The sequence below is a fragment of the Symphalangus syndactylus genome, chromosome 3 (genome assembly GCF_028878055.3).
Source record: "Symphalangus syndactylus isolate Jambi chromosome 3, NHGRI_mSymSyn1-v2.1_pri, whole genome shotgun sequence".
In the NCBI taxonomy this organism is placed as follows: Eukaryota; Metazoa; Chordata; class Mammalia; order Primates; family Hylobatidae; genus Symphalangus; species Symphalangus syndactylus.
Genome location: NC_072425.2, coordinates 12555696 through 12569997, shown reverse-complemented (window position 1 = coordinate 12569997; position 14302 = coordinate 12555696). Strand labels below are relative to the sequence as shown.

The 14302-nt window shown below is 54.4% G+C and overlaps 1 protein-coding gene across 5 annotated transcripts in view; it reads left to right on the top strand.

Annotated features, from left to right (window-relative positions):
* The window catches only part of NTNG2 (netrin G2), a 79751-nt gene that overhangs the window by 20220 nt on the left and 45229 nt on the right, over nt 1-14302 (top strand). The gene's annotated exons all lie outside the window — the stretch shown is intronic.

Genomic DNA, 14302 nt, shown 5'->3' with positions numbered 1-14302 from the left:
GACGCTGCGCCTCATCAGCCCTGACTAGCCGTGATGCCCAGGACCTTCCCCCAAGGGTCTCAGGCATCAGCTGAGAACTGCAGCCTTGGGTACAGGGTACGGGTTGTCTCCCAGCAGGAAAGGGAGGTTTTGGGTTTTGTGGCTCTTTTCCATCTCCCAACACTTGGGGCAGTCTTCTCGAAGGCCTCAAGCCCAGCGGGCAGCTATGACCCCACCAGCAGCAGACTGGGCAGGTACCAGGCTGCCCTCCGAGCCACTTGGATGGCTCTCAGCCGGCCCGGGTGCACACTGGACTTGCCTGGGAGCTTTCATTCCCCCCCTGCCTCAGCTACCCCCCAGACCAGCTTCAGCAGCCTCTCTGGGTGGCCCAGCAGGAGGAGGCATTAAACCTCCCCAGGTGGTCCCAGTGCACAGCCAAGTTTGAGAAGCACCGACTGAAACCTCTCCCAGGCCTGCCCTGGAGCCCTTCCAGCCTGAAGCATCTTGTCGTCTTAAAACTGAAAGACCAGGAGGAGAGAATTCCATGGCCTGCCTCGGCTCTCTCGGAGCCTCTCTCCCATCTGAGCTGCAGGTGCTCCATCTTCCTTCTGGCTTCCTGGGTGCCAAGGGGTGCCGGCTCTCCAGGCTTGGGAGAGGGCCACCTGAGCCCTCACACTTTGTTCCCAGGCTCTTCACCTGTCTTCTGGAAGGAGGCGGGGCAGCCAGCATCAGGGCTCTCCCTGGCGCTGCTTAATGTCAAGCTGCCCATCTGGCTCCTGGCCTCCCTTTGGCCTTCTGTCCTGTGCTCCCCACCACGCTCCTGGCTCAGCAGCGTGCACATGTTAACCCATTGCTCCCCTCAGCGTTTTGTGCGTCCGGCCTGGCCCTTTGCTCAGTCGACCTAGAGCACCATCCTCCCAGACTAGTGGAGTCTCCCTCCACCTGTCCTGAGTCCGGATGAAATACCACCTCCCCCAGGAAGCCTTCTGACTGCCCCAGCCCATCACCTCCAGGGCTTGTCATCTGTGCCACTCATGGGGACCAGAGCACAGGTGACTTCTCTGGTGGACACAGCAGAACGGTCGACATTCCCAAAAGGGAGAAAAGTGCCCGAGTCACCAGAAATGTGACCTTGAGCAAGCGCCTGGCTCGGGGGCCCTTGGCTTCCCCACCTGTAGGTGAAATAACAGGAACAGTGTCATCATGTGGGTGCCCTTCCCTGGGCCACCTGGACCAGCCTCTCAAACCTGGCCGCACATCTGAGTCACCTGCTGAGGGTTTTGGTTAGTTGGTTGGTTAATTACTCGATTGGTTAGTTTGTTGGTTTGTTTGTTAGCTTTCAATTTGGAGGAGAATTTCTGACCTTAGGGCCCAGGAATGTTGCCACACCCCTCCCGTCCCCAAGTATTGTCATGTTTTCATGGGTGGCCAAATCTAAGAGCTGCTTCTCTGGGGCTACTTGGTGCATGAAGGATGTTCACAAATAGTTGATGAATAAGTGAATGAATGAATCAATGAAACTTACCAGCCCAGCCTCACTACTCGCACCCACCCCCCCCACCGCTGGCCAGGGTTCATTCACAGAGGGGTGTACCTGTCCAGGTGTCCCCAGGTGTGGGCAGACCCAGTAACTTTACTCTTTCCTCGGCCCCGCCGCCTCTTAATTCCTCAGAAACCAGCAGGAAGAAACCCTCGGAGGTCGCAGCTTCTGGCTGTTCTCAGGGGCAGGCCCCGTCCATCGGGTGCTGTGTCTACTCCTAAGACCTCGTCCTGAGTATGGAACACCTGGAGAGGGAAGGGGCCGAGGAGGGGTAGTCACTCGGCTGTGTCAGGCTCTGCCCCTGCCTTCCTGGAGTGCACAGTGGGGAGGGGACACACCCGTCATTAACCGAAGAAGCCACTGGGGAAAACTGTGACCCAGTGCTCCCCTGGGACTAGGGGGCAGTGGCCAGGGGTGTTTTCCCTGAGGAAGAGAAATTTAAGCAGACACCTGCAAAAGGCTGAAGGGAGAGCTGCAGACAGAAGGTGGCTCAGCCTGAAAGCTCAGGGGGGTGGAGGGGGGCGTCCAAAAGGCGGGAGAGACTGGCCAGTAGAAAATGAGGCCAGAAGCCAGGCATGGTGGCTCACGCCTGTAATCCCAGCACTTTGGGAGGCCGAGGCGGGTGGATCACCTGAGGTCAGGCGTTTGAGACCAGCCTAGCCAACATGGTGAAACCCTGTCTCTACTAAAAATATAAAATTAACCAGGCATGGAGGCACATACGGTAATCCCTACTTGGGAGGCTGAGGCAGGAGAATCACTTGAACCCGGGAGACAGGTTGCAGTGAGCCAGGATCGTACCAGTGCACTCCAGCCTGGACAAGAGCGAAACTCTGTCTCAACGAAAACAAGGCTGGAAAGACACGAGAGAGAGGCAGAGCTGGTGGCAGAGCCAGGCCCAGGGTTTGGACTTAAGAAGGGGAAGGCGCTGGGGCTCTGAGGGGGAGCTGGAGACAACGTGGGTGTTTTACAAAGGGAAGGGCGTCTGGCTGCAGGCTGAGAATGGGCTGGGGGTGGGGAGGCTGGAGGGGTAGGTAGAGGCCCCAACCAAGGCAGGGCAGGGGAGAACAGAGTGAGCCTTTAGGAGAAACCACTGCTGGGGAGCAGGCTTCACTCTCAGCCCATCTGGAAACCTCTTTCAGCTGATGCTTCTCCAACACCCCCTTCCCCAGCCTGGGCCTCTGTTGGAACCTGGCTGAGGCCCTGTTGATCAGCAAGAAAGCCCAGGACAGCTCTCAGAGGAGAGGAGAGGGGGCCCAGAAAAGGCCCCCAGGATCCGGGGAGGGGATCCGAGGAGAGGCAGCTACCAAGCGCCCCAGCCAGGGGGGCCTGCCCCTCACCCCACCCCGGCACTGAAACCCTCACAGCCACTTTTTTCCTCCCTCCGTGATAAAATATTCATGGCGGCAGAGTGGGCCCTCTTTGGGAAGGCTGCCTGGGTCTAGCTTATGCTTTGCACAAGCTTTTAAAGAGCAGGGCGCTGTTCCTACTCTCTAAGCATTTTCTAAGTCCTGAATCAATAATGCACTTTCCTGGGCTTCTCCGGATGTAGCCCTCTTCCTCTCGGTGCCCTTCCCCCACCAGCCCCCTTATCTTTCTTTCCCTTTTCTTCTCTCCCGTTCTTTTGTCCTTCCATCTCTCCTTTCCTTTTATTTACTTTTTTAAAAAAGTATGAAAGTGTCGGGCTGTTTGGGTGGCCAGTGAAGCCCTGAGTAGGGAGTGGGCAGAAAGGGAGGCGCCAGATTGAGCCCCTGTGTATGCAGGGAGGAGGAGGAGGAGCGGGAGGAGGGGGAGGAGGGAACGGAGGAGGAGCAGCAGCGGCTGAGCACTCCCGCTGGCCCTGGCGGGGAAGTGTTTGAGGATCACTAAGCTCCTGGTGTGGGGAAGGAGGTGGGCTTAGCCTCACCCAGCCTCCCTCTCTCCTTTTTCTAATCAATTAGAAAATGTTTACAGCATAGCCAGAGAAAAATAGGGAACCTGGGACGAAGAAAAGATGCAAAGCACCCGCCAAATTACAGCCCCACACTCGAAGGAGGGAGCAGTAGGGTTTGATCTATCTGCCTTCTGCAGTAATGAAACCCCTGCAGCTAGAGGTATGCAAGAGAAGGGGAGCCTTGCCCTGTCTGAGACAGATGCCCATGTGTCTGGTCCGTTTTGTCAGTCGCCTGTGGGGCGCCCCAGGGATGCACGGGCAGTCTTCAGCTGGGATAGAATTTCCTGCCCCAAACATTCCTGGAAATCTGGCTGTGGGAAGAATCCACATATGCCCAGGGCAAAGCAGAATGTGTCCTTTAAAAAAACAATAATACATTTTTAAGTTCCTGGAGAGATTAACCCTTGTCTAGCCAGAGCCATGGCAATGCCTCCCCGCCCGCCACACTCTGGCGGTTCAGCTGACGGAGGAGATCAGTCATTCAGGGGTCTGCGGTCCTGATGAGCAGTGGGTGCCCATGCCAGGCCTGGCATTTCATCCTTGCTTTCTGATATTGGCTTCCCAGTAGAACCCTCTCCCCGGCAGCTCGTCCATCAGGGCAGCCCAATGCCCTCAGGTCCTCCGAAAGGATTTCAGGGTGTTCTGTGAGGAGCAACCCGAATTGGGGTAAGAAGACTAAGCAGTCGTTCTGCTGGAACAGCATCCCCAAAGCGGAGTGAGGCCCGAGGGTGCCCACCGCCTCTCCCCCAGGCAGCACCCTCCCTGGGTGGAACTGCCTGGAGCCACTGCAGAGGGTCCTCGCTGGGTTAGGGAATGTTTGTCAAATACCACTGCGTGCAAACAGCTGTTGGGAGTGTGGCACAAAGGTGGGCGAGGCCCTTGCTCTCCCAGAGTTCACACTCACAGAAGGTTCTGGAAGGAGGAACACTGTGGGCAGGGTTGAAAGGCCTAAAGTGCTCCCTTTCCTCCTAAATAATGCGGGGAGAGGGGCGGCGAGGAGAGCCGCTCTGAGCAACCAAGGAACTGAGATGCATTTTCTGGGTCTGCTTTTGAGCCAAGGCAGGTTCGAGAGTCGGCCAAAGACTGGGTTCAAGGGGGACCTGTGCCCAGGCGATGCCCACTGTGGCCCGCCTGGGGGAGGAGTGGGGGCGGTCGCCGTGGCTTCAGGAGGCTCATTGCTGGGACGAGCGAGTCCCTGGGGAGGCAGCGCACGGAGGCTCGGAGGCTCGCTTGCCTGCCCCTGCCTGAGTAATTGCTTGGAGCTGGGAGGAAAATTGCTCCAACCAGAAAACAAAACAGAAAAGCCACCTTGGCCAGCTGCAGCTCCAGCCCTAAAATGCCAGGTGGGTTTACGCTGATTCACGAGCGGGGAGGGTGACCTTGTTGTCTGTCGTCCAGGGCCTGTGCACGAAGAGAATCCGGAAAGAGAAGGAGAGAGAAGCCTGCACACTGGGGAAGGAGTTAGCAGCACAGACAGCAAGAGGGACAGCGATCAATGAAACCACAGAAGGAGAATGAGAAACACACACACACAGAGCGAGAGGGAGCAAGAGAGAGAGACAGACGGACAGAAAGAGAGAGGGAAGGAGGGAGGGAGGGAGAGCTCAGAGAGTTAGAGGCCGTCAGGGCCGCTAGAATTAGAATCAGCTCTGAACAGAATCTCTGTTTCCGCTTTGTTAATAATTTATCCCCTCTGCAACTTTTCTTACCAATAAATAGGAAGTAATCTGTTAAGGAGAATTCCCCCAGCACCCCGGCTTTCTCCCTGGAGTCAGGGAAGGAGGAGGCGTCTCTGTGCCCTTCCTCCCTAGCAGCACGGGGGCCTGAGGAACACGCAGAACTTGAGACTTTAGGATGTCAGGGTCAGAGGGGGACAGCCCACTCCTGCCCGGTCATTTTGTGAATGGGAAAACCAAGGCACAGATAGGGCAAGGCCCTGACCAAGTTCACACATGGTGTTAGGGGCAGTCCTCTGAGTCCTATTTCCATGGCCCCACGGGTCAGGGCACCTATTGATTTAAGCACCTGCCCAAGCCATAGGGTTTCCCCTGAAATGGCAGAGGCCACGTCCAAGGAGGAGGGTGGGGCTAGCTCGGCTGCCTTTCCTTGCCTTCCCCCACGACTGCTTCCCCCGTGCTCGAGTCCTGGCCCTCTACCTGGGCACCCACACCCAGGGCCTCTCCTGGGCAGCCTCCAGCCTTCCACCTTGGATGCGGCAGCAGCCTCCCATCCGGTGAGGCTGAGGGGCTGAGGATGAGAAGGATTTCGCTGGCAAATCAGCAGACAGGTTCAAAACAATCTGTCAGCTGCTAAACTGTTCCCCGGGCCTGCCCATGCACCTTGGTGTCAAGAGACATGCTGCCTGCCTCCCTGTGGAACCCGAGTCTGCGGGAGCACAGTGCGGCCCAGGCAGCAACGTCCTTTCCCTTTTGGGTGAAGGGCACCATTTCCCAATTTGTCTCAGGGCCCGGCTCAGCGGGCCATCCCCTGGCTTCTTGTCCCACCTCAGCTGCTGCCGAGCCACTAGACCCTGGGACATTGTTCAGCCTCTCCGGGTCTCGGTTTCCTAAGGATCGCACTCTCCAGGATCCCTGGGAGCGTGGGAGATGGGGTTGACACACACAGGACACCCAGCACAGGGCGGAGGTGGAAGACATGCCCCCTAATGGCGAGGCCTTCTGTTTGCTGAAGCACCAGGCCAGACAGTGGCCATGAATGTTCTCCCAGCATCCATCAGCCGTGAGCCGGCACCACCGAGGCATTTGCCATTGTGCATCTAGCGTCATTCCTATGACAACCCTGTGGAGCCAGTGCTAGTAACCTCATTGAGTGTTCATTCATTCTCCGAAGATTTCCCGAGTCTCTGAGGGGGCTGGGGGCTGGGGCTGGAGTGGGGACAGGATCAGATGTGGTCGCTGCCCGCATGAAGCCTCCCCTCCAACTGAGAGGCTGAGGCTCTCGGCGAGGAGAAAGATCTTTTCCTCACCCATTCTATGTTAGTGGCTGAGGGCCCATCATAACAGACAGATTAACACAACCAAAGTATACGAGTGGATTTAATATAAGTTTTATGTGAAAAAGGCTTTCAGGCTTTCTTTTTTTTTTTTTTTTTAGACAGGGTCTCGCTCTGTCACTCAGGCTGGAGTGCAGTGGCACAGTTATGGCTCACTACAGCCTCGGCCTCCTGGGCCCAAGGGATCCTCCTATCTCAGCCACCCAAGTAGCTGTGGGACCACTAGTATGTGCCACCATGCCCGGCTAGTTTTATTTTTTGTTTTTTGAGGGTTTTTTCTGTAGAGATGGTATCTCCTTGTGTTGCCTGGCCTCATGGGAGCTTTCATAAGGAATGAAGACCCAAAAAATTGGTGAACATCTATGTTTTATGCTAGGTTTAATGGAGAAATAGTCATGGAGAAGTATGATTGGCTTACAAAAATCATCTTCTGGTGATAAACTGGCGGGAACTTTGCAAGGCCTGTGTGTCCAGGTCCCTGTTTGTGACTTTGCATCTTTGGAGATGAGAATGTTCCTTTGTCCGGGCATTGGGAGGGAACCTCTCAAATGAGCCTCATGTCCTGCTTCAGGGAAGAAGCGCGGGGGAAGGTCAAAGAGTGACCTTCCGCTTCTGTGGTTTTCTCAAATCCCTTCAGCTTAAAAAAAAATTTTTTTTTTGAGACGGAGTCTCACTCTGTCACCCAGGCTGGAGTGCAGTGGTGTGATCTCAGCTCACTGCAACCTCTGCCTCCCAGGTTCAAGTGATTCTCGTGCCTCAGCCTCCTGAGTAGCTGGGACTACAGGCACGAAACGCTATGCCCAACTAATTTTTTATTTTGTTTTCTTTTTAGTAGAGACAGGGTTGCACCATGTTGGCCAGACTGGTCTCGAACTCCTGACCTCAGGTGGTCGGCCCGCCCCGGCCTCCCAAAGTGCTGGGATTACAGGCGTGAGCGACTGCGCCCAGCCTAAAATATTTTAAGAAGGTTTTAGGGTAGCATGTCCTGGGCCTCATCAGGCTCAAGGAAACTGGGGGACTCGCCCAAGCCTGTGGAGCTGGTGAGCAGCTGAGGGAGTGAGCCAGTGCATCCCACCACAAACCACAGAGCCCTGCCCGGGACACCCTGGTGACTTCGTCCCAACGGTGAGATTTTGTCCCAGCGCAAGGCCAGCTGCACGACGTTGTCTGTTCTTCTTCCTGAGACTTGGTGACCGTTCCAGGGACCGCCCCTCCACGGGTCCTTAGTCAGGGGCCTGGAGGTTCAAATGGCTGGGCTTCCCACGGGCACATTTACCTCCATTCTTGCTAACAGTTCACTTTCCCATTCAATTATGTTTTTTGCCTGCAGCTTGTCTATGATGTTTACAACCTGGCCTCTGACTTTGACTATACCCTTTGCACAGAAAATAACATAAAAGGAAAAGCATTTAAGCGCCCATCACGAGGCTTGAAAAGCATGGCATGAAATGGTTTCTCCATAGAATATTTCATGCCAGGAGCTCAGGCTTGGCATCTGTGTAGGAGGCTCTTCCTCACCCGGTTCTCTGGTGCTATGGGCCTGGCTGGCTGCCTTCCCTTCCCTCTGCCACCCTCCTTTGACGTCTAGCCACACTGCCTGAACTTTCAGGTGAGTTGCCTGTGTGTGTCCAGAGAGATAGGAAAGCTGTAGACGTGACGGGCTTGGTTTCCCCAAGATTCCTCAAGGGGAGTCCAGGGGATGGGTAAGTGATGTGCGGTCATGGGTACTTGGTGTCTTCTCTGAGACGCGGAGCTGACTGTAGCACCTACCTCCCTGGGGGTTGCTGAGAGGATGCAGGGAGGAGCGGCTGTGAAGTGCCCAACCCAGCCCGGGCACAGGGCTGGCACTCAGTGAATGTTACAATCATCACACTCTTCTGAGTCAGCTGTTCCCGGGACGGTCCATGCCATGAAGTTCTGGGGTTTCTCATGCACAAGGCTGGTGGTCTCAGCCTCACCCCTTCCTCCTGTGGAAGGTTGCTGGGAGTGGAGTGTCCCTGAGTTAATACAAAGCTGCTGTTTCAAAAGAATCGCTCCCATTTGGAGACATTTCCTAGGGATTCTAGGTAGTATGAGACACAGACCATCTCGCATGGCAATCAATGAGAAAATAGAGACTCAGAGAAGTCAAGTGACTTTGTCAAGATCACATAGCCTCAAAGGAGAGAGCTGAGAGGGAACTCAGGGCTTTCAGACCCCAGGGTCCAAAACTGTATGGAAAATGGGTATGTTACTGCATCTTTCTAGAGAAAATCCCAAGGCTGTTTTTAAAAATCAGGGGTATGATTTTTGTTGTTGTTTTAATTTTCATGAAATATTTAAAGAGGCAGCTACTACTTTTGATACTATCAAAGGGCGGCTTTGGAGCCATCCTGAAAGGCTAGAGGTGTGCCTAACAGTCTCTCCCTGTATGAGGCCACTTTGTTCTGACTGCTGTTTTTGTGATTAGTTGATCTGCTGTCCTGGAGATGGGTGGAAACGCACAGACCCGGAGGAGGCTGGTAAACCTTCACCCCGGCTCAGAGGAGACACTCCCAGTCTCGGCCCCACCCCCACGACATTATCAGCTGTCAGATGCTGACTGAGGACTGGGGTAGGGGGAACTGGGGTAAACTGGGCTTCTAATACCCCGGTGGGTCCCCAGAATTCCCCCAGTGAAGAATAGAAGGTCCAGGTGCAGTGGCTCATGCCTGTAATCTCAGCACTTTGGGAGGTCGAGGCAGGCAGATCACCTGAGGTCAGGAGTTCGAGACCAGCCTGGCCAACATGGCGAAACCCTGTCTCTACTAAAAATACAAAAATTAGCCAGGCGTGGTGGCACACGCCTGTAGTCCCAGCTACCTGGGAGACTGAGGCAGGAGTATCGCTTGAACCCAGGAAGCGGAGGTTGCAGTGAGCCGAGATTGTGCCGCTGCATTCCAGCCTGGGCCATGGAGCAAGATTCTGTCTCAAAACAAAACAAAACAAGAATAGAAGGAAAGTGAGAGGAAGCAATACTGTGTGTGTAGAGGAAAAGGAAGGTCAGGTCAGCGCCAGCAGTGCCTTTGCTGGGATGCTCCACACTCCTGACCAGCTCAGTGGAATTCTGAGACCTTGGGGAGAGAAATCAGAGGGGGAAAAGGAGAGAGACAGAAAGAGAAAGAGGGAGAGAGAGAATTGTGTTGGCCGCGGCTAGGGATTTATTTATTGTACTTGCTGTTGACTGAGCCCACTCCGCAGCAGGCGAGGGGCCTGTAAACACACAAGCTGATTCATTAGTTTCTGACCATCTGCTTCCCGGGCCGGGGCGGGGGCCGGAGGGCCCCATAGGTTGGAGCAGCCAGCTTGGAGCCCTCATCTCCAGCCAGAGCCAGCTGTGTCAGTCTTCCCAGTGACAGACAAGCCGGGTGCAACTGGGGGCTCTGAGGGCTACCCTGTCCCCCCTCCAAAGCCCCCACCCCACAGAACCCATCAGGGGCCTGGGCAGGGTAGGGCTAAGTAAGGCAGGAAGACGAAGAGAGACCAGGTAAAAGGTGAAATGTGGGTGGCTCAGCAGTTGGGGTTGACAGGAATACTACCAACACTCAATAGGAGATATGTCGATATCACTGTCATTTTATTAATAGCTTATTAATATGATGATAATAATAATAAGTATAATTGAGTGAGTGGTTACTGAGGTCCAGGCCCAATATGCAGGCCTCACTACACTGTCCCCAATAGCACATTAACAACTCTATGATGGATGATGAGAGAACTGGGTTCAAAGATTGATTCAAGTCAGGAGGGCCTCCTGGAGGAGGCACATGCGGGAGGGCTCTGAAAACCAGGAGGACAGAGAGGGGCCAAAGGAGCACAAACTCTGAGGTGGGAGGGGATGAAGTGGCCTGGGAAATGGCACAGCTTCAGTGCTGGGTTGATAAGCACTTTCTGGGTAGGTGACGCAGTGTGACGCCACTTGGTGCCAGCGTACTGAGAAACCAGGCTGGTGGAGGAGACCCCAGAGACAGCCTCTGGGGAAATCATCAAAAACTTCCAATTCGTCTCTACCCCTCTGAGCCGTTCCTCCCGGCCTGTTCCCTCTTTGCTCACCTGGCATGAGGCTTGTCTTAGCCAGCTCCCGCCACCATAACAAAGTACCACACGAGACCCCGGTAGCTTAAACAATAAAAATGTCTTTCCTTGTTCTGGAGGCTGAAAGTCCAAGACGAAGTTGTTGGCAGGTTTGGTTTCTGCAGAGGCCTCTCTCCCTGGCTTGGAGCCGGCCGCCGCCTTCTCACTGTGCCTTCGAACGGCCTTTTCTCTGTGCACATGGGCCCCAGGGTCTCATCCGGCAGCCAAACTTCTTCTTCCAAGGCCACCAGTCAGATTGCACTAGGGCCAACCTGAGGGTCCCATTTAACCTCAATCACCTCTTGAAAGAGAATCTATCTCCAAATACAGTCCCATTCTCAGATACTAGGGTTAGGGCTTCAACATAGAAATCTGGGGGATACCATTCAGCCCCAAGGAAGGCCCCAGGGGCAGCAGAAGCAGCACTGGGACTTTGGGAAGGGGGTAATGGCTGGGCTGGGGGAAGGGGGGGATGTGCCTGGGTGCCAGAGCCCAGGTGCAAGTTCTTGGAGCGCCTGCCCACCACTCCTCCTGCCCATCACTCCTCCTGCCCACCACTCCTCCTGCCCATCACTCCTCCTCCCTAGCGGCACAGACAGAGCCCATTCTGCGTCCAGGCTCACAGCACCCTTCCCGGCTGCCGGCTCCCTCACGGGTCAAGCCTGCCTTTTCCAGTCCAGCACCTGCTCCCTGGGTAGGGCCATCCCCACAGCCTCTCAGCCCCTCACCATTCCAGGCAACAGCACAGGACAGGGTGTGTCTTGCCCCGAGTCACCTGGCCAGTGAGTGAGGAAGCTGGGAACGCCCCCGCCCCATGTCCCTCTGCTATCCTGGCTCAGTGGGCTTGCCGGTGGTGTGGGTATCTCTGATGGCAACAGCAGACTCCTCCTCAGAGGTGCCGTCCGCTCTGGAGAAGGCTGGGGCCAGCCCTGCCCTGGCCCGGGCCTCAGTCCCCCCATCCGCTTAAGGAGATATTGGACTCTATGGTGCGCTCCTGCCACTCTGAGGTTGCATGGGGGCCTGAGGACAGAGCTATTCGGGTCAAAGAGGGATTTGTGGAACCTGCCTCAATGAACCGAGGGTCAGCCCTGCCCCCGAGGAGCCCCAGGCAGCCGGGGGATCTCTCCTCCACCCTGGAGGATCGAAGCCCACAGGCTAAGGCTGCTGCAGTGGCGCCTGGTGGGGGCCACGGGGGTGTGGCTCAGCCCCTCAGAAGGCAGTGGGCCCCATTTCCCCCATGGGGGCCAAACAGCTCATTTGAGAGTGAGAGGTTTTAACTTAGATCCAAGCCATTTTGTCTCTGAGCAAACCAGACGTCTGAAATATTCATCAAAAAGGGCCACAAGTGGTCCGGAGCACTGGGTGGTTGTTACTGACAGTGTTCCTTTTTTCGTTTCTTTCTTTAATTAATAGACTTTATATTTTAAAGCAGTTTTAGATTTACAGAAAATTGAGCAGATAGTACAGAAAGTACCTAAAACCCCATGCCACCCTCCCCCACCCACCATCTTTCCCTGCCTGTTATCCACATCTTGCATTAGTGGGGGATATTTGGGGTTTTGGGGGATTTCTTTTTTTTTTTTTTTTGAGGTGAAGTCTTGCTCTGTCGCCCAGGCTGGAGTGCAGTGGTGCAATCTCGGCTCACTGCAAGCTCCACCTCCCAGGTTCACGCCATTCTCCCGCCTCAGCCTCCCGAGTAGCTGGGACTACAGGTGCCCGCCACCACGCCCAGCTATTTTTTTTTTTTTTTTTTTTTGTATTTTTAGTAGAGATGGGGTTTCACCATGTTAGCCAGGATGGTCTCAATCTCCTGACCTCGTGATCCACCTGCCTCAGCCTCCCAAAGTGCTGGGATTACAGGCGTGAGCCACTGCGCCTGGCCTTTGTTTTGGGGGATTTCTTTAGAGACAGGGTCTCTCTCTGTCATCCAGGCTACAGTGCAGTGGTGCTGCAAAGCTCACTGCAGCCTCAAACTCCTGGGCTGAAGCAATCCTCCAGCCCCAGCCTCCCAAGTAGCTAGGACCACAGGTGTGCATCACTATGCCCAGCTAATTTTTAAATTTTTTTTGTAGATACAGGGTCTTGCTGTGTTGCCCAGGATGATCTTGAACTCCTGGCCTCAAGTGATCCTCCCACTTCTGCCCCCTGAGTAGCTGGAACTAGAGGCGCATGCCACCACACCGCACCCAGTTTATTTTTTATTGTTTGTAGAGACAGGGTCTCTCTATGTTGCCTGGGCTGGTCTCAAACTCCTGAGCTTAAGTGGCCTCCTGCCTCAGCCTCCCGGAGTGTTGGGATTCCAGGTGTGAGCCACCATATTAGTCATGTCTGATGAACCATTGTTGATACATTATTATTAACTAAAGTCCATAATTTACATGAAAGTTCACTTACTGTGTTGTACAGGTCTATGGGTTTTTTTGTTTGTTTTGTTTTTGTTTTTGTTTGATACGGAGTTTCACTCCTGTTGCCCAGGCTGGTGTGCAATGGCATGATGTCGGCTCACTGCAACCTCCGCCTCCCAGGTTCAAGTGATTCTCTTGCCTCAGCCTCCCCAGTAACTGGGATTACAGGCATGTGCCACCACACCCAGGTAATTTTTTTGTATTTTTAGTAGAGACAGGGTTTCTCCATGTTGGTCAGGCTGGTCTCGAACTCCTGACCTCAGGTGATCTGCCTACCTTGGCCTCCCAAAGTGTTGGATTATAGGTGTGAGCCACCGCACCCGGCCCTGGTCTACGGGTTTTGACTCATGCATAATAGCATGCACCCACCACTATAGTATTACACGGCATAGCCTCACTGTCCTAAAAATGCCCTGTGCTCGGCCTAGTTATCTCTCTGACCCTGGGAACCACTACATTAGTGACATTTTCAGCTCCCTCTGGCCTGTTTCCATCAATGACACTTCTCACACCAAATGTGTGCGTTTTCCACACCAGCACCCTATTCTCTAGCTCTCTGGACACCACTGGGTGTCCGATGATTCCATTCAATTCTGACACTGCCCAGAGCTGGTGTCAGAACCCTCAGGTGAAGGGCTCAGTCGCACCACACTGCCCCCACCTCTGATGCAATTGCAAGTTCCTGCCTCCTGTACTTCTGCCCGATTGGCTGTAAATTGGGGGTTCCCACGACCTCTCCCTCAGATTTGATAGTTTGCTAGAACGGCTCACGGAACTCAGAAAGGCATTTTCCCTACCTTTACCCATTTATCAAATTCAGGAACAGCCAGATAGAAGAGACTCACAGAGTAAGGGATCAGGGATCGGGGAGGGACCCAGAGCTTCCAAGCCCTCTGAGCACCTCAATGTGTTCACCAATCCTAAGGGTACAGGTAAAAAGGCTCAGGGACCAGGCGCAGTGGCTCACGTCTGTAATCCCAGCACTTTGGGAGGGCAAGCCGGGTGGATCAACTGAGGTCAGGAGTTCGAGACCAGCCTGACCAACATGGAGAAACCCTGTCTCTACTAAAAATACAAAAATTAGCCAGGCGTGGTGGTGCATGCCTGCAATCCCAGCTACTTGGGAGATTGAGGCAGGAGAATCGCTGGAACCTGGGAGGTGGAGGTTGCAGTGAGCCAAGATCGCCCCACTGCACTCCATCCTGGGCAACATAGCAAGACTCCATCTCAATAAAAAAATAAAATTAAAATTAAAAAAATAAAAGGCTCAGGAAGGTGACTCAGCTAAGGAGATGTTTAGGGAGTCGAGAATGTGAATGGGAATTTTTGAGGCAGACAGA